This window comes from Hoplias malabaricus, chromosome 13, assembly GCF_029633855.1.
Source record: "Hoplias malabaricus isolate fHopMal1 chromosome 13, fHopMal1.hap1, whole genome shotgun sequence".
Classification (NCBI taxonomy): Eukaryota; Metazoa; Chordata; class Actinopteri; order Characiformes; family Erythrinidae; genus Hoplias; species Hoplias malabaricus.
The window spans coordinates 886,151-907,752 of NC_089812.1; the positions used below are offsets into that span (position 1 = coordinate 886,151).

General features: G+C 42.6%; 1 protein-coding gene across 1 annotated transcript in view; it reads left to right on the plus strand.

Annotated features, from left to right (window-relative positions):
* The first annotated feature begins 13,350 nt into the window (after positions 1–13,350).
* fbxl16 (F-box and leucine-rich repeat protein 16) overlaps positions 13,351–21,602 on the plus strand; it is a 30,036-nt gene continuing 21,784 nt past the window's right edge. Inside the window, exon 1 of the mRNA XM_066642171.1 lies at positions 13,351–13,642. The gene's annotated coding sequence lies outside the window, so the exon portion shown is untranslated. The remainder of the gene's footprint in view (positions 13,643–21,602) is intronic.

The window sequence follows — 21,602 nt, forward strand, 5'->3', positions numbered from 1 at the left end:
TTTCCAATAGGTCAGAGTTCACACAGCGGTCATAGGTGCAGCAAAATGGACGTTAACCGGAACGCAAGAGTCTTGGACTCGCTCCTGAGACACATCATATTTCAGGCTCTGCTCCTTCTCAGCTGTTCATCCAGCACCAAGAGCAGATGGTGGGCTCGTTCCCCAGGGAAGCAGCAGAGTGAGGAGAGGATGAATGAGATGGGTTGGGATGGGATGGGAGTGGATGAGAGGATGAGGAGATGGATGGAGAGATGGATTGGGTGAGTGCTACTGTGTAGTCTAATGAACAGTGACAGTATATATCCTCATCAGACTTCATCCTCCACACGCGTGGGCTATGGACGTGATTGCAAAGTGCTGGAGCCGTTGATGAAGGGAGAAGGAATGCAATCAAAACCGAATGAGAGAGAGAGAGAGAGAGAGAGAGAGAGAGAGAGAGAGAGAGAGAGAGAGAAAGAGAGAGAGAGAGAGAGACAGAGAGAGAGAGAGAGAGAGAAAGAGAGAGAGAGAGAGAGACAGAGAGAGAGAGAGAGAGAGAGAGAGAGAGAGAGAGAGAGAGAGAGAGAGAGAGAGAGAGAGAGAGAGAGAGAGAGAGAGAGAGAGAGAGAGAGAGAGAGAGAGAGAGAGAGAGAGATGAGCTGGAGGGAGCTGGATCGGGCGCATGAATCAGTCTGGCAGTTCCAGGCTTGGACCTGTTTGGTCACGACTGTGAAATCTACATCTTTAATCAAGCCTAGAATTATGGTCCAGACACAGATACAGACCATAATACGGGCCTGAACCCGAGCTGACCCTCTTCGCCTAGAATCTGAACCTCGCGTCTCCTCAGAATGGTTTTAAAGAAGGATGGAGGGAGAATAAAAACAGCACTGTGTAAACAGGGCAATGGAGAATGGGTCGAGTTTTTAATGCTGTGAAAAGTTAGCTCACTGAAGGATAATATATGTGTGTGTGTGTGTGTGTGTGTGTGTGTGTACACGAGTAATAGATGGTGGGGCTAAATAGCACCTTCAGTGAACCAATCACTAATGAGAGAGTCCAAGTGCAATGGCTGGGCAAGTGCGTGAATGACTGGGTGTTAAACTGTCTGAAGGTGTGACTGGGTGAGTGATTGGGTGAGTGTAGGACATTGTCCACTGATGTGTGTATGTGTGTGTGAGTGACAGGGTGAATGTGTGAAACTGTCCACAGGTGTGAGTGACTGAGTGAGTGTGTGAAGCTCTCCAACGCTGAGAGTGAGTGACTGGGTCAGTGTGTGAGTGACTGGGTGAATGTGTGAAACTATGCACAGCTGTGTGACTGGGTGAGTGTTAGTGACTAGGTGAGTGTGTGAGTGAATGTGTGAAAGTTTGAAACTGTCAACAGTTGTGAGTGTGTTAGTGACTAGGTGAGTGACTGGGTGAGTGTGTGAGTGACTAGGTGAGTGTGTGAGTGACTGGGTGAGTGGGTGAGTGACTGGGTGAGTGTGTTAGTGACTGGGTGATTAAAAGATGCCCCTCCAGAGTGCACCTACCATGTGTCCAGAGATTCCAGACCATTCATCTAGAACAGGACGAAGCAGTCGCAGAAGATTCATGAATTAATGAATGAATGAATGCATTGATGAATGACCTGCTCAATGCAATTATAAAGCATTATGGAGACAAGATTCATAGGGTGTTACCTTGTAACCTATTGTTTTTAAATAGATTACAATGAGCTTTGGAAACTGCATAATTTCCATTAGACACCTAAGGCCACACTAACATCCTCAGTTGCATATGAACAGATAATGCTAATCAGAAAGAACCCTCTTGTTCTCCCCTCCATCAGTGGATACTTTGGGAACTTTGAGGTGTTTCCAGAGCAGCTGCTTTGCAACAGCTCTTTCTCCGAGGTACCGCATTGATTTTTCTGGGCGCATGACGAACGCACTCCCCCCGGTTTGTGAATAATATAAAGCTTGCACTCGTTTGATTAGCGCTAATCAAATTCAGCACATGAACTGATTACGGCTGATAAATAAAACGGAGTCCTCCAGAAAGAAATTCATCAGCTAGCACCGGTCAATTCTCATTACCTTTATTTTTGTGTGTGTGGCTTTAAGCTACGGAAGGCTAGCGCGACAAATCACACTGAACTTGTTGTAGATATGAGGTGTTTTCTCTTTGGATATTGTTTTACCAACAATTCTTCTGAAACGAAGGGTATTTATATGGAGTTTGCTCCAGTTTGCCGCACTAATGGCTTTGCCTGCTCTGCTGAGTTGGCATCACAAAGTGATGGAGCGGCGCTGTGAGGATTTGATGGCATCCTGCCATAAAAAAAGGGAGCAATACTTTATGAGACTGAGCCTCAGCATGTAAAACATCCATGGCAGTGAACACACACACACACACACACACATGGTGGATGTTCCATAAACATTACCCTGAGCTTAATCATTCCTACTACTCTTCCCCTAACATTAAAACATCTTCACCTTGATATGGACCAATATAGGACCCGCACTGTGAGCGCATAAACAGATTTGGGTCCCCACAATGTGATCAATATCTAAATATCACACACACAAAATAGTGTTCAATTTGTATTTATTTGTGTGTTTGTTTGTTTATTAATTTTCCCCTGCGTCTGCATGGTTTCCTCCCACAGCCCGAAAACATGTGACGGTAGGTGGATTGGTTACTCAGAAGTGTCCAGACACATGAGTGTTTGAGTGAATGTGTGAGTGTGTGTCGCCCTGCAAAGGACTGGCGCCACCTCCAGGGTGTGTTCCCTCCTTGTGCCCAATGAATGATTTATTTTTCACACACTAGGGCAGAGGGGGGCTATTGCAATAAGAAACAAAATGCATGTCATTGTGTGTGTTTTGTGGCCGCGGGGCAATTCAGCCATCAATGTTCAGGAAAATACCTGCAGGACCCTGGGACTGAACCAGCAGCCTTCTGTTCCCAGGCCAACTTCTCTAACCTTTTGGCCCACAGCCGCCCTTATTGAGCTCAGGTACCGATGGTGAATGATTCCAAATATATGAATGGAGCTCTATCACTCCAGAGAATGCAGTCTCCTAGTGCTGAGGGGGGGGGGCTTTACACTCTTCAAGTCAGGACATGAGCAGCTGAATTCCCTCATTGTAACAGGAGTCCACAAATGCCCGGAAACTATGTTTCTACAACTAACCATAGAAGAATACGCTCTGTGCCATGCATAATCTCATATTGTTTATGCTCAGTATTTGACCCAAGGGTCAGGCTCTCTCCCGAAGGACACGCTAACAGATACAGAGCTGGACGAATGGTAATTTGTAGCGTTGAAAGACTATAGTCTGTATGAATGCAGTCTTGTTTTGCATAATCTTCAGAGTTCTCCATATGTAGCACTCATCTCATGAGGCTTACGTCTTGGGAAGCTCTGCAAAAATACTGTGCCCTACGGACATGAAAAAAAGAAAACACCTACCTCGTATGAAACCGTTTCCATTGGCAAAGGCTCCTAAAACAACCAAGGCCTAATTATTTTCATCTCATTTTCATAAGTAAATGCAATAAACACAGGAGCAGCAGCAGCTCTGCCCTTGAGCGCTGAAAACGTGATTTCTGTTTGGTTGGCGCTCTCCACGCTTCTCTCCAATAATCCCAGTCTGTTGTGTTTTTTTGTTTGCTGTTGGGGGCGATATACACACTATACACTCCTCATTCCTGCACTTGTTGTCCATTTTATCAGCTCCATTGAACATGCGGGTCATTTTGTAGTCCAGTTGTTGCTCTGCACGCCTTGTTAGCCCCGTGTTGTTCAACGGTCAGGACGACCACAGGCTATGATTTGGGTGGCAGATCATTCTTAGCGCTGCAGTGACAGTTATGTGGTGGTGGTGTGTTAGTGTGTGTGTGATACACAAGTGGATCAGACACAGCAGTTGTAGCTGGAGATTTAAAACGCTGTGTCCACCCAGTGCCCACTCTATTAGACACACCAATGTTGCCCATTGACGGCTGTAATGTCAGACAGTAGCTCATCTGCTTCTGCACTGTTTTATGTTGGATGTCCTCTAGTCCTTCATCAGTGGACACTGGAAGCTGCCCACAGCATGTTGTTGGCTGAGGTGTCCATAAATATTTGGACATACAGTGCATCTCTGCACTAATCTCCAAGGTTCCAGAAAGTCAGAGATGATGCCTTAAGTGCGTGGATAAAAATGGCAGTGTGTCAAGAACATCTCGCTTTATTTCTCCTTAAAGAGCTTTCCAAGCGCTTTTATGACTTCAGCGGCAGTGTGAAGCTACTTAACCTCTAAAAAGTGCTTGACAGAGAGACAGCTTCTATTTTCAAAATAGAAAATAGCCTCAGGCAACGCGGAGAATAATACTCCCCCAGCTCTGGCTAATGCCGTAATGATTATTTAGGCAGTTCTCCAACAGCTGGGCAGTCTAATGAACACAATTCATTTCAGACATGGAGAAGGTACTGGTGGGTTAATCCCTTTAGTCTCTCTCTTACCGCTGTTAGCCATATGGCAGCGATATCATCTCCTCATTCTCAGGCATTTGTGATAAAAGCCACACCATAATTGCACAGCATCAATGAGCTGGGTCTTTTATGTGAACAGGAAAGGGTTAAAAGTATCACCGACGGTGGGAAACAACTCATTTGGGGCAGTGGGAATTTCAACAGTTTGGCTGACAACATCTGGTTGTTAAGGTTGATCAAGGCCTGATCGCATTGACGCTGACTTCAAATCAATTTGTTCTAAGAGCATTAGCTCATTTCCCCAGTTGTGTTAATTATGAGCCGCCATATAACATCATTTCAAAAGCCAAATTCCTGTAACATCCAGTAATCTTTCATCTTTTGTAATGCCTCTAAACAACCTCTGAAATTTAAGTGACATCATCCTGCACCAACAGATCTGGGCAAAGAAAATTAACCAATAACATGACGTTTCACCACAGAGATAAAACCCTTGTTCCAATATGGCAGCTTTCAAAATGGCGGCCATGTTCTGGACGTAGCCCTAATTTTGACTCGCCCTGTGCAGAAAATGAGTTATGATTTTGACATAATAGCATTATTATTGCTTTAATATTCTACATTTATTACTAATATTGTAGGTATGAGTCCAGCACTGCTAGGATAATTGGATTGTTACAATTTGGAAGTCCCGATCTAAGCCACTAATTTCTATGAGAAATATACTCATGTAGTTGTCTGAAATTCCTTATCTGGACATTCATCTTCATCTTTGTTACACTCACCATGTCTTTCTCTGCAGATGTAGCATGCTACGTTAACCACAGGATCAAAATCTCTGATGCCAAGACCTTACACATTTATAAATTTGAATACTGAACCACAGAGCTGACTGGAAGCTCCTGGAACCATTATTATTTAGACATCTTTTGTATGCAACGAATCTCATCTTTTCCACTTTTCTGCCTTCAATAGGCACTTTAGCCTCTTTTAATGGGTTTTGAATGAAGTGCATCACTTACAGTGCAGTGTTTTAGTTCAGATTTAAGTTTGCAACTGCATCTGAGGCTCGGAGCCAAGAGCCTTGGAGCTGAAACTTGATTAACTCCAAGACTAGATGGATGCAGACTCATTTAGAAACTTAGAACCAGGGATTTTTAGCGTTAGCATGAGCCTCTGTAATTACAGCTCATTGCAATTTGGCAGGAACTCTGTCTAGACCGAGCTAACTCACGAAGAAACGGCCCGGAGCCTTCATCAAAACTTCTAGAGCATACTTTTCTGAAAGAAGTGGACGAGGGTTTGTCTTTGCTGCCATCTAGTGGTCAGGATGGTGACTTATGGAATAAGGCCAACAGCATTACGTCATGTTTTGAGCAGGGTGGCACATTGAGCTTACATCTGCAAAGCAGTGTTGTTGCAACAGCTGGGAATTCTGAAATAAAGCACACGGAAATACACCGGAAGTTAATCGTCCGTGAAGTCAGATTATTTCAGCAGACAGTCAGGTCATTTCCACATCACAAGGAAATTTAATTCACTTCTTTCTTAATGAACATGTTATTATTCATTTTAATTTAAGATGCACACAACTCATACATCCACTTTTATCAGACCTTCAAAAGCCCATGAGAATACAGCAATATTAGCAAAGATTTTATTAAATTAGCAGACCCATAAACATTTGATGGACTCCTGTACATGTGGAGCACGGTAAATGTATTCTGCAGTGGAGGAGCTCCGTACAATACCTCTGAGATTATTTAAAGTGGTGTCTGTGCAGTTAAAGTATGATGCATGCTATACACCAAAGCCACCACAAGGAGGACTCAGCTGGTCATAAATATTTTCCCATCCTTTTTTTTTTTTCTATGATATGAGTGGGTTGCTAAATATAAATATGAGCCAGTGGATCCTGAGGTGGAATAAATATTACTCCTCCAGTAGCTCACTTTTTGTTTCAGCCAGCTCTCTGGATTATATAACCCTGCCACTCTTCTGTCATTTCCTGAAGCATTGTTTATGACCATTTTTTTCAGGCTTTTCTGTTGATGCTATGTGAGTATCAATAGTCATATTATTATGTCATAGCTATAATCGTAGATTTAATATAAAAGCATATCAGGTAAATTACTTTTTATTAAGGTAGAACAAACCCAGTGTTACTGTACTGTAACGCAATCAATACAAACGTTAGCGCACCAGTGTGTTGCTAAAATCTGCACAATGCAACCCAGAGTCAAAATCCTAACCCCATGAAAAACATTAACCGTAACACAACACTAAAAGCCATAGTAAACCTAATCCTAAAACTAAGAATCAAAATAACGTTAACCCTAAACTTAGGCCTAAAACAAACCCTAATTTTAAATCTAGGCATCACCCTAATCGTAACAATGCTAACTCTGTACTTATGATAACCCTGACCCTACATCTTAAGGTTGGGGATAGCAGAAGCAGAAGCAGAGACGGTTCAGTTTTAGTGGCACATTCAACATAATTTGTTAACCGTGCATTTGGTCTGAGACCAGGTTAGAAATAAGGAATTCTTTCAAAAACGGAACACAAAGAAATATTAAATACATGTTCATAAAACTCTCTTTTTACAGTAAACTCTGTAATTACGAGCACTGAGTAAATTGTAAAAAATTGCACTAATGTAATAAATGTTATTAATCTACAAATGATGTAAAGAACTAGACGTCCCAGAGTCCAGACCTCAACGTCCTTGAAATGCTTTAGATTTAAGTTGAATCAGAGAAGCAGAAAATGCAACCAGTTCTAAGACTTAAATTTGGAGGTGCTGTTTTAACTGGAAATTCAATGTAACATTGTTGTTTTTCCACTGTAAATTTTAGAATGTAGTCATTTCCACATTCTTTTCCAGTTGGTAAAGACAGTCTTCTTGTGTATTCAATCCCTGTCTCAGCTTGTGGATACATTTTCCCATTTTTCAGCAGAAAACACAGACCATAAAATCCCCAAGGACACTGGGATATGACTGTTAGCATGTGGCTAATGCTCATAAAGACACTAATGCTAAAGTGAAATGACCTTACACAGAAAAGGAAAAAGAAAAGAGACTATGGGAAACGGGAAAAGAAAAGGAGGTACACAGGAGCATTTTCCATGCAAAACAAGACAACACTGTTAGCATGCAGCTAACGCTAGCAATATTGACAAGATATGTTTTGCTAATGTGAGAGGATTCAAAACATAAAACAAGGGATAGAAGAGGTAAAATGGGGAAAACATGAGAATTCTCCTCCACATATGCTCTAAGAAGAGGTGGGGGACTACACAAAGCCCCTTTGACCCCTACCCCCCCCCCCCCCACACACACACCCAACCCACCCCTCCTCTCTCTCTCTCTCTCTCTCTCTCTCTCTCTCTCTCTTTCTCTCTCTCTCTCCACTTTCCCTCCCGGTTCCAGCTAAAAATACTTCTTCAGCAGCGGCGCGTGGCTGCCTTTGATCCGTTAGCTCTGACGTTAGTGATGACGTCCAAGGGTCCTGTGTGGGTGGGCTGCTATGAATGAAGTAGCCTAGCTTAGCCTAGCCTAGCACTGAGAGACAGGCTTTGTCTGTCATCCTTGTTCAACATCCCAGAGTTCCACCTGCTCCTTCAAAAACATGCTGTAATTAGAGTTAAATAACATGTTAATATGTTAGCATGCTAGCATGTGTTAGAATCCACATTAGGATTGTTCTGGAGTTTCTTCCTCGCTGGGAAGACTGTATGCCATTGCTGTGAGTATTTGATGGCAGCCACAAGAGCATTAGTGAGGTCAGTTAGCCTGCTGATGTTAGATGATTACAAATGCTATCCCAAAGGTACGCTATGGAGTTCCATCTCACAGTCCAGTGGTGAGGGGTGGAGCTTTACACCCCTGTGGCCAGCGCTAGGCATTGAGCATATGACATTTTGTATAAATGTATTTTTCCTGCACAATTCTTTAACTGTATCTTTTTTATTGTAGACGCTGTCCAATGGTTTGTAGACACACCTTGTAATTTGTGAACTGACACAGATGTTAATACTTAGCTTACAGTTTAATTAAGGCTCATTCATAAAGTTTAAAGTTAAAGCTAAAACTTCTGGGACTTTTATTTTGCTATAATTTCTCAGCCGCTCTAAAATCATGACTGTAGATCAATGAGATAAAGCTGTCAGAGTCATGATTGGTGCATAATTGGTGCACATTGATCTAAATGTAACTCCATATCCCGGCCACACACACACACACACACACACACACACAGTTACTTGGCAACAACACTGTTACTAAGAGACTGATTGCAAAGGAGGCGGTTTCCGTGGCAACGCTGTGGCTGAGTCATCCGCAGTGCAATGCAGCATGTTGGATTGGTGAGAGGTATGGGCTCCAAATGATCAGGCCCTGAGCACCTGCATGCTAACATAAAAATACTACCTTAAACCCTGCCTTATTTCACATTACTTCAGAAGGCTACAATACAAATGCTACCTTAAACCTCACATAGTGTCACTCCTAACTTCAGTCTAAATAACATCAGCATACTAACTTGCCATTACTGCTTTAGCCCCGCCTAAAATCACTCTAATATCATTCTAATATCACCTTAATATCACGTCTAATATCACTCTGTCACTTGATGATCACTTCTAATGTCACTTTTAATTTTACCTGGTATCACTTTAATATACCGTAGTAGTCCAGTTTAGTCCAAAGCAAGAGGTTTAACCCATGCGCAGGAATCCAGGCCTTAAGGGATTTATAATTTATAATTGTGAATGTGGTTTATTCACTGATAGAAATAGTTGCTGGTGCAGTGCTGACTGTAGAAATGAATCCACTGTAAACAGGAGCCCAGGCCAGAGCCCCTCAGTCATGGAGCCTGTTAACTCAGACTGGACAGAGAGTCCGGGAGTAAAGGACGTTTTGGTTCACCTGCGGTTGATCTGATGGGCCTGTTCTTGTGTGTTCTCTGGAAACGAGATAAAGGTTAAATTTTGTACCATATATGAATATGAATTTGAACATGTTTACGGTGGAAAATGTGCTGAGGACTAGGAGCGTGGCGTGAGTAGGCTGCATAACAAAAGCACTATGTGAAACTCCGCAGCTCTGGCTCTCCGCACACTTTACTCGGCTCAGTTTACCGTTGGTGGATTGATTTGACGCCAAACTCAGGAGAGAGCAGCGCCAGGTGCCAGAGATTCTCGGCTCTAGTCTTAACACCATTGCATAATTCTTAGTAATCCTGCTGGAGAGGCCTTCTCGCTGATGGAATTAGATAAAACACACACACACACACACACACTGTCAGAATAAACACACACTCACAACATGAGACAAAAGACAAAGGCCTTTAGCATCACACCCCCTTTATTTCCTGCTGTTAACGTAACTATTGTTTGCTCCTGAGCTCCTCCTACAGTTGCAAAGTGTAATTCACTGTTACACCTCTGTCCTGAAATCAAGGAGAGGGGGAGAGAGTGGAGGTGGAGAGAGTGGAGAGTTTAAGGTGGAAATAAGACCTAGCTTTGCTTTAAAGGTGCAATCCATCATGTTCTCCAAGGGTTCATCTTCCTACTATAAATCAACAAATATTTCTTACTAAACATGGCTGCTACAGTGTGGAAGACCCACTCTGTGGAGCATAAACAAGTTCATTCAGGGACTACAAGCAGTTTGTTAAGCCTTCTGATGCTGTGAGCTTCACTTAAAATAAACACATCTCTTTCAGATTGTTTGAAAATTGTGGTGGTACAAATGACAGATTGCACCTTTAAGGTCCTTTTGTTGTTGTTTTTTTTTGAACACTTCTGAGCTGATTTTAAGGGTAAATAAATTTAATTCTAAACACAGGAAAGCCTTTGAGAGCCTTTATCTGAGAGAAAGGTGTAAAAGGTGACTTTTGGCACATCCAGAATTCTGTGATGTATTTATTATTTTTTTATTCACTAGAGAACCATTGGCGTCCGCTTCTTCACAACACTGTTGCTGTAATGTAAGTCAAACCGAGCCTCCCCAGAACTGGCGTTCGGTTGCGTGCTCTCTCTGGGACCATGTGGATGGACAGAGCCGTGTGGATGGATGGAGCTGATAATGAGGGGCTCCATTGTGTGATGGGAAAGCCGCAGTGAGAGCGGTGCCAGTCTCTTCAAGAACAAGAAGGTCACCTCGATTCACACACAACAGAGAATAACGTCAGTGCCCACGGAATAACATGCGTCTGAATACTTAGAGCTCCACTTACTGTCAGTGCACAGCAGTGCAACAAATTGGCAGTGAACACACACACACACACACACACACACACACACACACAGAGAGTGACGGGCAACAATGTACATGCACAAGTCCTGTAAAGGGGCAATACATCTCTAACAAATCTCCTCCATGTGATAAAGCAGTTGTTATACTGGCATCTAGTGTCCTGTGTGCACTAGCACTATCTTAATGATGGCTGCTGTAATGTGGAGACCCACCCCATGGAGCATAAACCGATTAATTAAAGGACTACTAATCAATTGGATTTTTACTTCACAATTAATAACAATCAAAATTTACTTTCAGTAATTTATTATTTTTCAGAAAACTGCTTATTTCACCTTTAAGGCTGAAAGGTTGCTCTGGCTCTAATGAGTCCTGCTAAACATACGATTCATAACAAGGCCGGCCTACCCGCCCACTTCAGGAAAAATGGTCGCCCCCGTCTTTATGCATTATTAAGAGGGTGCATTTCTCCCTCTCCATCCCACCATCTCTTCATCCCCCTTCCATTCAACACCCCCCCCCCCCTTCCCCTATCCTTGCTCCAAACCTAAAAACTCCTTCATTATTTATGGCCTGGGCCTCTAACAGCCGTATAGGATTTCTGCGTTTTTGTTGTGTAGGCTCTGTCCAATCAGGGCAGCCTGTGTGTGTGTGTGTGTGTGTGTGTGGGGTGGGGGGTGGGCGGTAGACTGCGCAGGCTATAAATAGAAAGCTTTCTAACTCCCTTGCGCTCTTTGTTGGAGGCCGTCAGAGGATGCGTGCTGCATGTATAATAAGTTAAGGTGGCACAGAATATCTGGCAACCCAGCCTCGGCCTCCATGATTCCTGGCCCGCAGCGTCTAAAAGTTAGAGTCTGTGCTGAGCTGCTTAGAAACCAGTTTGTTATTGTGGATCCGGTGCTGTTGCTTTAACGGGTCACCCAGCAGGGACCATGCTAGTGGACCAGAATACCCAGAATTTTACACAATGCAACACACTGTCGCTGTAGGAAAACCATGTATCTCCAGTTTGTCACATGATTAGATTCACAGCAGATGAGCCAATAGGAACCACCCAAAATTATTTATAATACTTTTCTTAATTATTATTCACTTCCATTAAGGTTCCATGAAGAATGGTTCCGTCTCCTTTAAATGTACTGTTTATATGTTGTTTTCCACCTTAAATGGTGTGGGATATTGTGGGTCTAGGCTTTCTGACTGCAGCAGTTAAGGTGGAAATGGCCATTTAGGCACGGATGTTTGTAGTGGATTCTCTTCGTAGTTCTTAAAGATAAGGGTCCTTGTGTGATCCTGGAGATGATGCAGCATCTTTATCAAACGTTGCATGTCGCAGGGCCTGGTTACTGAGCTCTGCTGCCGGTTGCCGCGGGAGATGATACAGCCTCCTGCACTGTGTACTGAAGCAGGATTGAGGTTATGTAACAGAGGATAAAATGGGCGGCGGTTGCATCCTATACGACTATGAGCTCGCATCAGCACCGGGGTAGACAGAACACACCAGACGACGAGAAAAAGGGAGGTGGGGGCAGTTGGAAATCAAACACAAACCCTACACCACTGCCTACATCACATACTGCTATTAAAGGGGCCGTATCACACTCTGTATCTGCGTACCAAAAGACCCTTTAATCGTGTTTACTTTAAATCTCAGATTTAAACCTTTTATTTTGGTCACTGTGCCTTTGTGACTGATATATGCAAATGAGGCTGCCATGCAGTGGGCCTCGTAGTACAAGCAACCCAGCTGATGCTCTTTACGGCTTGTGTGAATGGACGTAGAGAAACTGATGGAGCATGTGAGCTCATGTGAATGACTTTATTTTTGTGACATCACAAAAAACACCGGATTCAAAACACTCTGTTTAAGTAGCTCATGACCGCCGCAAGAGCACCACAGAGGATCATCTGACACGGTTGTGGTGTGTTAGTTTGTGCTGTGCTGGTACGAATGGATCAGACGCAGCAGTTGCTGCTGGAGTTTTACAGCCGACAGCGCCATGTCGGCAGCGTCCTGATGAAGGACGACAAAGAACTGCGACAGTGAAGCAGCGACCAATGAGTCTCTGATTTACATCTACAAGTGAACCAACCAGTGAGAGGACACGGTGTTTCAAAAACTCCAGCAGCCACTGCTTTGTCTGATCCACTCACACAGCGCCACAACGTTAGTGTTGAGAATGATCCCTCACCCAAATCACAGTGGTGGTCTAAGGGCAGACCCACGGAAAACAATAGTCACACGGCACGGAAGAATTAGATGGTTAGGTAACAACAACAACACCAACAACAATAATAACAATAACAATAATAATAAAATCAATAATAACAATAATAATAATAATCAGCATCATAAAATAAAAAATCATAAAGAGAGAGAGAGAGAGAGAGAGAGAGAGAGAGAGAACAATAATAACATCCAGTGCTCCACAGCCGTAGGGGGGTGCTTTATTGCTCTCGTTGCTCGTGGCTCGTGTCTCTTTAAATGGGTTTGGTCTGTTTTTGTGTGTGCGCGTGCATGTGAGCGAACGAGAGAGAGAGAGAGAGAGGGAGAGGGAGAGAGAGAGAGAGAGAGAGAGAGAGAGAGAGCTTTGTGTGGTGGAGGAGGAGGAGGAGGAGGAGGAGGAGAAGCGGCGTGAACAGACATTATCCTTTATTTTTAGCGCGCGTTGCGTTGCACTGCGTCGATGGACGGAACGATTCTTTTGTACTTTTACACGCTTCATTCCTGCGGAGGATTTCTCTCCCTCTATGGCTACATCCATTCGTCCCTCAGCGGCTGAGACGACAAGCGGGGCTCCTGCGGCTTCCGTGGCCGAAATCCTGGGGCTTATCCGATTCCTTCAGCCCAACGTTGTGGGCAACGTGATGCAGCAGCAGCAGCAGCATCGCAGCATGGATTAACGCTCGCGCCGAGAAGAAAGACCGCAGGTATTGGGAGTGGGAGGAGGAGGAGGAAGAGGAGGAGGAGGGGAGGTTGAAGGAGAGATGGAGGGGTGGAAGCTGTGGCTATCAACAGAGCTCGGGGAGAGGAAGAGCACCGCTGATAAACAAATAAGAAATGCAGTCAATCGCAGTGTCCGAGCAGAGGACGATCCGACGCGGGGCCTGCGAGTCGCGTGTGAACGCAGTACTCGCTGCACTCCGTCAACAATACACGCGTAACGTGCGCGATTCTCACGTTAGGTTTGTTAGCGTTTGCTTATCCACGAGCTGAAATCGCAGTCCGCGTGCATGATGACGGTGATAATGATGATGATGGTGGCTAATCGCTACGTAAACACGATGATGTGAGGAAGGACTGGGGTGTGTGTGGCGTGAAGTAAGCTCGCGATCGCAAATTTTCATTCCTAGATTTTCATGCAGTTGCGATTGCGTTTACGTGCGATTCATTTCGTAACGACTGACCCCGAAGACCCTGCACATGCCGACCGCTGATCATCGACTGGCGGGGCGCGTTTTGGTTTCTGGAGGTTGTAGCCTATTGATTGGGGGCTGGTGTTTTCTGGAGATGGGGGCGCGTGCTAATCCTTTGCTGGGAAGTGTTCAGTGTTCTGTGGGTGGGTTGTGCTGGTGACTTTGGTGGTCCTGTTCCTTGGCTGGCTTCTCGCGGGTCGTGTTGGGATGGTGCTGGGCTCAGGGGTTGGTGGTGTTGGTTACTCGGGATAGTGGTGTCTTGCGGGGATCACGGGATGGTGCTGATTTCGGCTGACAAGCCGAGCGAGGAGGATGGGAGCCACACTGATGTTGAGCTCTGCTGGCTGAAGGAGGCTCCTGATGACGTAATCCCTCTCGTTTCTGACGCTACAGCGGTGCGGATGCGGTCACCATGTTGTGATGGAGGAGCGGAGTTTAGTGTGTGTGTGTGTTTTTAGGTTGAATGAATGCAGAGCTGGGTAATGGTGGGTTGAATGTTAGGAATGCATGATTGTGTTTCTGGGGTATGTGTTCTGAGTGTATTTATGTGGCATGTGTGTTTGAGTGTGTGTATGGGATGTGTGTTTGAGTGGGTTTATAGGATGTGTGTTTGAGTGTGGGTATGGGATTAGTGTTTGATTGTGTGTATGGGATGAATGTTTCAGTGTGTGTATGGGATGCGTGAGTGTGTGTATGGGATGAGTGAGTGTGTGTATGGAATGTGTTTTTGAGTATGTGTATGGGATGTGTGTTTGAGTGTGTGTATGGGACGTGTGTTTGAGTGTGTGTATGGGACGTGTGTTTGAGTGTGTGTATGGGACGTGTGTTTGGGTGTGTGTATGGAAAGTGTGTTTGAGTGTGTGTATGGGATGTTGGTTTGAGTGGGTTTATAGAATGTGTGTTTGAGTGTGTGTATGGGATTAGTACTTGAGTGTGTTTATGCAATGTGTTTTTGAGTGTGTGTATGGGATGAGTGTTTGAGTGTGTGTATGGGATGAGTGTTTGAGTGTGTGTATGGAACGTGTGTTTGAGTGTGTGTATGGAATGAATGTTTCAGCGTGTGTATGGGATGAGTGAGTGTGTGTGTGGGATTAGTGTTTAAATGGGTGTATAGGATGTGTGTTTGAGTGTTTGTATGGGATTAGTGTTTGAATGGGTGTATGGGATGTGTGTTTGAGTGTGTGCATGGAATGTGTGTTTGAGTGTTTGTATGGGATTAGTGTTTGAATGGGTGTATGGGATGTGTGTTTGAGTGTTTGTATGGGATTAGTGTTTGAATGGGTGTATGGGATGTGTGTTTGAGTGTGTGTATGGGATTAGTGTTTGAATGGGTGTATGGGATGCTTATTTGAGTGTTTGTATGGGATTAGTGTTTGAACGGGGGTATGGGATGTGTGTTTGTATGGGATTAGTGTTTGAATCAGTGTATGGGATGTGTGTTTGAGTGTGTGTATGGGATTAGTGTTCGAATGGGTGTATGGGGTGTTTGTTTGAGTGTTTGTATGGGATTAGTGTTTGAATGGGTGTATGGGATGTGTGTTTGAGTGTTTGTATGGGATTAGTGTTTGAATGGGTGTATGGGATGTGTGTTTGAGTGGGTTTACAGGATGTGTGTTTGAGTGTTTGTATGGGATTAGTGTTTGAGTGTGTTTACAGGATGTGTGTTTGAGTGTTTGTATGGGATGTGTGTTTGAGTGGGTTTACCGGATGTGTGTTTGAGTTTTTGTATGGGATTAGTGTTTGAGTGGGTTTACAGGATGTGTGTTTGAGTGTTTGTATGGGATGTGTGTTTGAATGGGTATATGGGATGTGTGTTTGAGTGTTTGTATGGGATTAGTGTTTGAATGGGTTTACAGGATGTGTGTTTGAGTGTTTGTATGGGATGTGTGTTTGAATGGGTGTATGGGATGTGTGTTTGAATGGGTGTATGGAATGTGTGTTTGAGTGTTTGTATGGGATTAGTGTTTGAATGGGTTTACAGGATGTGTGTTTGAGTGTTTGTATGGGATGTGTGTTTGAATGGGTGTATGGGATGTGTGTTTGAGTGTGTGTATGGAATGTGTGTTTGAGTGTTTGTATGGGATGTGTGTTTGAGTGTGTGTATGGGATGTGTGTTTGAGTGTGTGTATGGAATGTGTGTTTGAGTGTTTGTATGGGATGTGTGTTTGAATGGGTGTATGGGATGTGTGTTTGAGTGTGTGTATGGAATGTGTGTTTGAGTGTTTGTATGGGATGTGTGTATATATTTCTGTGAAACTGTATTCAGCATCATATTCGTCAGCTTTATGATTGAAACTTCCAGTTCCACCTTAAATGTTGTATTAGCGTCAGGCACCAGAATGTAATTGTTTTGTCATATTAAAGGTGGAACTGGAAGTTTCAATCACAAAGCTGTCGAATATGATGCTGAGTACACAGAAGATGTGAAACAATGTAACAACAAGAAGTGAGTCACCTTTCCTCTAGCCAAGACAGAGAAGTAGGGTGTGAAATGGTATTCGCCCTTAGATTAATCAGAAGCAATTAAAAAAACCCACATATATGACATCACAACACATTTACAGGCCCTATTCTATTAAATCACTGTACTAAAGTACAGAGTTGAGTCTGTGTGTAGTGGAGTTAATCACCCGTCCTTTTCCAGGCTGGAGTAGTTTACTCAAAGCTTTTTAGCTCCCGAAGCACCACTAAATAAAGCACACAGCACTAGGATGAAGTCATCTTCACTCTTCCTTATGTTGGGGGTCAATGGGATGTCTGCAGGAGCTTGTTGTGGGTTGAATTTCTGTTATGTCACTGAGCAGCTTTGTGAAAACAAGTTAATTGGTTTATTGTAGTGGCCAAACATTAGTTTCAGAGCTAGGCCTTCAGTCGTAACCATACTTGTCAGAACCTGGACCAAAACACTGTTACCAAAAACTGCAGTTCATTTCATAAATTAAAGTCGAAGTACGTTTCCCAAGTATATTTTATGTAGTAATTACACAAATATGAATGCACAATAATATGCTTGTGTACTATTTCAACATTTCTTGGGACTAAACTGTCCCACTTTTTAGTTAATAAAATATACTCTACTTTTACTTTAGGTGTAAGAGTAGTTAACATTGAGTACACAACTAGTTTACATTCAAGTGGTTATACCCAGTTACCTCTTACTGCATCTATCCAAACATGAACTAGGAAGCCTGTTTGTGTACTATACTAGTTAAATATGTCTATCCCACTTGTTATTGTAACTAATTATAATATGAATTAAGTCTATTACAACACTCTCAAATCCAACCTGGCATCCTGGAGAAAATGTACATATTTTACTAAAAGATATTTCCTAGTTTTCATAAAATGTGTACGAAAGAGATGTAAATATTCGGCAACCTAGTGTGAAAAAGCAGCCTTAACTCTACCTGGAAACCTAAACTTAACTCTAATTTTAAACTTAGCCTGAAGATCTAAATGCAAAGTCTAGAACGTAAGAAAGCAGTGTTTTGTGTTTGTGTAATGCTATTGCTAACAGTGAACTCTGCTGTGTAATAGCTCTTCTTCAGGTACATAACAGAAAATTTGAGTGGATGCTGTAAAACAGCGCCGCCGGTGGATGGGGGCTTACTTAGTAAACATACAATGAATAAAAATTATGATAAAGCATCCTCAATGTACTAAAATGACAACGTTTTAGTAGATATGGTGCTGTAGTAGTTAGTTTATGTTTATGTATAGATGTAGAAATATACTGTCAATAAAATTAGTCAAATGTTTACCTCTTTCTGTGTTGGTTAACACTGTTTCTGCTAGCACCCCTCTGGGCTTTTAGTGTTGTGTTCGAAACAAGCTAAAGGCATTTCTTTCAATGTCAAATTAATTCTGAACATGACTTATATCCACTGTCCTTTTTCCAGTTCTATTCCTTACTATTCTGACAAATTAGGCCTTCATTTCAGGTCCTGAAGACCTAACAAGACTTGACTGCGTCTACCGAGATACCTTGAAGACTTATTTTGAAAAGTCGGCATTATGCAGTCTTACGAATGAAGAACTACATTAAAGTGACACCATCTATTTATTCAGTGCTTTTCAATGCTTGGGTTAACCCTTTGTGTCCCACCACCACTTTTTTATACCCCAATAAAATGGTGTCTGGCTTCGATCCTGTAACACTGGTCAAAGTGAGGACCCATGCATTGAGACGGTGTCCATTACACATTACCCTTCTCCTCTGGCCCTCCTCTCCTCCCCCACTTGCCTTTGCAGTGGCTTATTTAAAAGTCACTCCCTTCAGTGAGCTGCTGGTTGTCAGCCCCAAGAGAACGTTCCCTGACTCCTTCATTCATTTTCCTTGCAGAGAAAAAGGAGACACCCTCTCCATGCCATGCCCTGCTCAAGCTCAATCTGGATTTTTACAAGATATATTTAGATGCTGTTTTGGCACCTAGTTCATGTTTATTTATCACCTTTGTCTTTGTGCTAGCGCTATCTACGCCATTAATTCAGTGTTTAGTGAGTCTGTTTAATAGAAGGAAAAGTCTTTTGTTTGGATTCTGTTTCAGGAAGGATGAAGACAGGAGCTGGAGTAAATAAACCCCTCGTTTTTCTTATTTATTTGCTGTTGTGCAAGAGCAGGAAAGATAGAGTACATAAACTAGGCTTTTTCTTTATTTGTTAGTGTTGTATAACAGTGGTATTGTCTCGGGGGTGGGAGATATTGCCAGGGATGTCAGATCACAATATTCTGATGCACTAGTGGCATATTTGCTCACAGTAAAAAATGCAGTGATTTTCCTGCAACTTTCTACATGATGTACTGCATTTAGTCCGAGCCACAACGACTAGGTCTGCTCTGTTTATAATCATGAAATGTTCAGGTGGATGGTGTCCTTTAAAAGCAGCATAGATGATTCTGAGGGCTACTGTGCTGACAGCAAAACTGCTTGTTTGTGGCTGAAGTGTGATTTGAACTGTTCATTTTTGTAGCACTCTGTTTGCGTTTACTTTCATGCAGTTAGAGGTCTATGAAATTTGCACTCAGTTCCACCTTAAGTAATGTCATTTATTGCATGTTTTAATGTGGAACCGTATCTTGCATATTTTTCAGTCCATCCTTAAACGAGTGGTTTTCACTCTTCACTTTCCTTGTCTTTATCCAGAGCTGTGTAAACCCACATTTGTCAATTTGCTAAGCAGCTAACTGCTGCCGAGTGAAGTCACTTTCTTACAAACACTGGACCAGTCCGCAAGAAACAAGTGGAGATTGCAAGGTGTTTTTCCTGCTCTGTTGTTTTGTTGTTGGTCCTTTAGAAATTGCAATTAGGTCCAGACCAGGGTCCACTCTCTTTTTACTACTGCTCTAAATCTTAGGACAGTGGTCTTCCATAACTGGACCATGGCTCCAAGTTTCAGGCTGGTATTTACAAATGGCAGGCCAGTATGACCCTATAACTGAACTGCTATATACCTGACTGGCCAAGTATAGTGCCATAACAGCAGGCCATTTTAAAATTCCACCCTAAAACCTGGAGCTAAGGTCCGGATTTGAAGACATCTGTCCTAAGGTATAACAAGCCTCTATTATACATTTCAAAAACCACCCCTTCCTCCTCCCACCTTCATTTCAGAACAGTGCAGTAAATGTTCCAAATGTCCATATGCACCCCTTAAAAATTAGTGAATCAAAATTGAAGTGAATTGATTCAACTGAATCGAACACGAGGGCTTTAAGGTTCACTCAATGTGGGCACAGACTTCCAGTCTGTAAAGTCTCCACAGAAAAGCATGGAATGAAATGGCCTACCTTCTAAAATATATGCCGGAACCTTCTCTAACTTTGGCAAGGCCTCGCTGTAGCCCAAATGTTTTCCACATCTAATTTGTTTCCCAAATGTATTAGGTTTTCGCAGAGAAACAGCCATTTGCTGCTAAATGGGAATCCTATTGGGTTTTCCCCAGAAAGAACTGTTTATGTAACTGTGCTTATTTCCTCTGGTTTTGGCAGGTTCACTATAGATGTGTAAATCTGATTGTTTTATTGTTTTTATACCTTAATTTTATTGTTCAGTCAGTGGGGGACACTTGGGACCTTCTCAGCCTTTAGAGAAACACCTGTAATTTGTAGTAATTTAATTAAATGACACAATGTCTGTTACATTTTGTTTGGAAACAACAGGGTTACATTTACCAATGCTAGGTGTGCTCTGCTGTAAGGGGAATTTGTGTAGATGTGTGATTCTGTAACAGGAATGACAAAATAGGTGTGTCATACTGTAACTATGTATGTCATTATGTTTACAGATATAGATGTGTCATGCTGTTAAATTTACAAGTGTGTTGTTGATGTAGAGTACTATTTAATTTTAGTGCTATAAGTATTTATAAGGCATTGTAAGTTGCTTTTTGTGAGAACAGTGTGGTTATATAACCCTCTTGTACTTTCTGTGAATAGCCTCTCTGCATGTCGAGGGTCCTTTAGTGGACAGAAGAGGTGTGGGGAACTAGCACTGGCTGATTATCTTTATTGTAATGAAAGGCCATGGATGGCCAGTGAGTCCAGCAGTTGTCTTCTATAACTAATGCTGATCTAATAGACACTTGAATAAATAAGCACAGGAGATTCAGAGTAGGAGGCAGATATGGCCTTGTATCAAATTTTGTCTTGAAAAAATAACACTTGTGAGCTAAAAATGTCAAACGAAATACAAGTTTCGTACAAGAGGAATGTGTGGGCCAAATCTGAGTTACTAGATCATTAGTTTGGCAGCACGATAGGCGGAAGTGTAGGATACAAATCCCTGTGTGATAACCTTGAGTAAATGATGATGATAAACACATGTACAGTGCAATTAATTCACTCTTCATACGTACTCACATAATCATTCAGTTCAACAATCAATCACTCATTCACTCACATACATATGCCGTCACTTAGTCACTCATATCCATACGTAGTCAATCAAATAGTCACTCACTCACATATTCACTCATATACTCAGGAGTTTAACCACCTACATACATTTATAATCACTCACACAGCAAATTCTCCAGTGTTAAACTATTAGTGTTAACACTGAGAGTGTTAAATTATAACACTAATAGTGTTGATATAACACTGGTGAATTTACTGTGCAGTCACACACTCACATACTCAATCACCCACATACTTACATACTTACTCTCATTCTCACTCAATCACATACTCACTCACATTCAAACATACTCAGCCACTTAGTCACTCACATACTCCCTCACAAAGAACATTACTCGTTGTTGTTTGCGTACCAAATGAACTAAAAAAAGACATAACTTGTTAACTACTGTTTAATCAATTAATGCATTGAAAAAGCAGTTATCAAATCTGATGAAAATGTCTGTCCTTACAGCCAGTTCCAGTAACATGACGTTAGCAAGTTGGAGGGTGAGGACACAATTTGAAGCTCAACATGTTTGAAAGAGAACAGTAATTGCCCATTTCCACTCAGGAGCC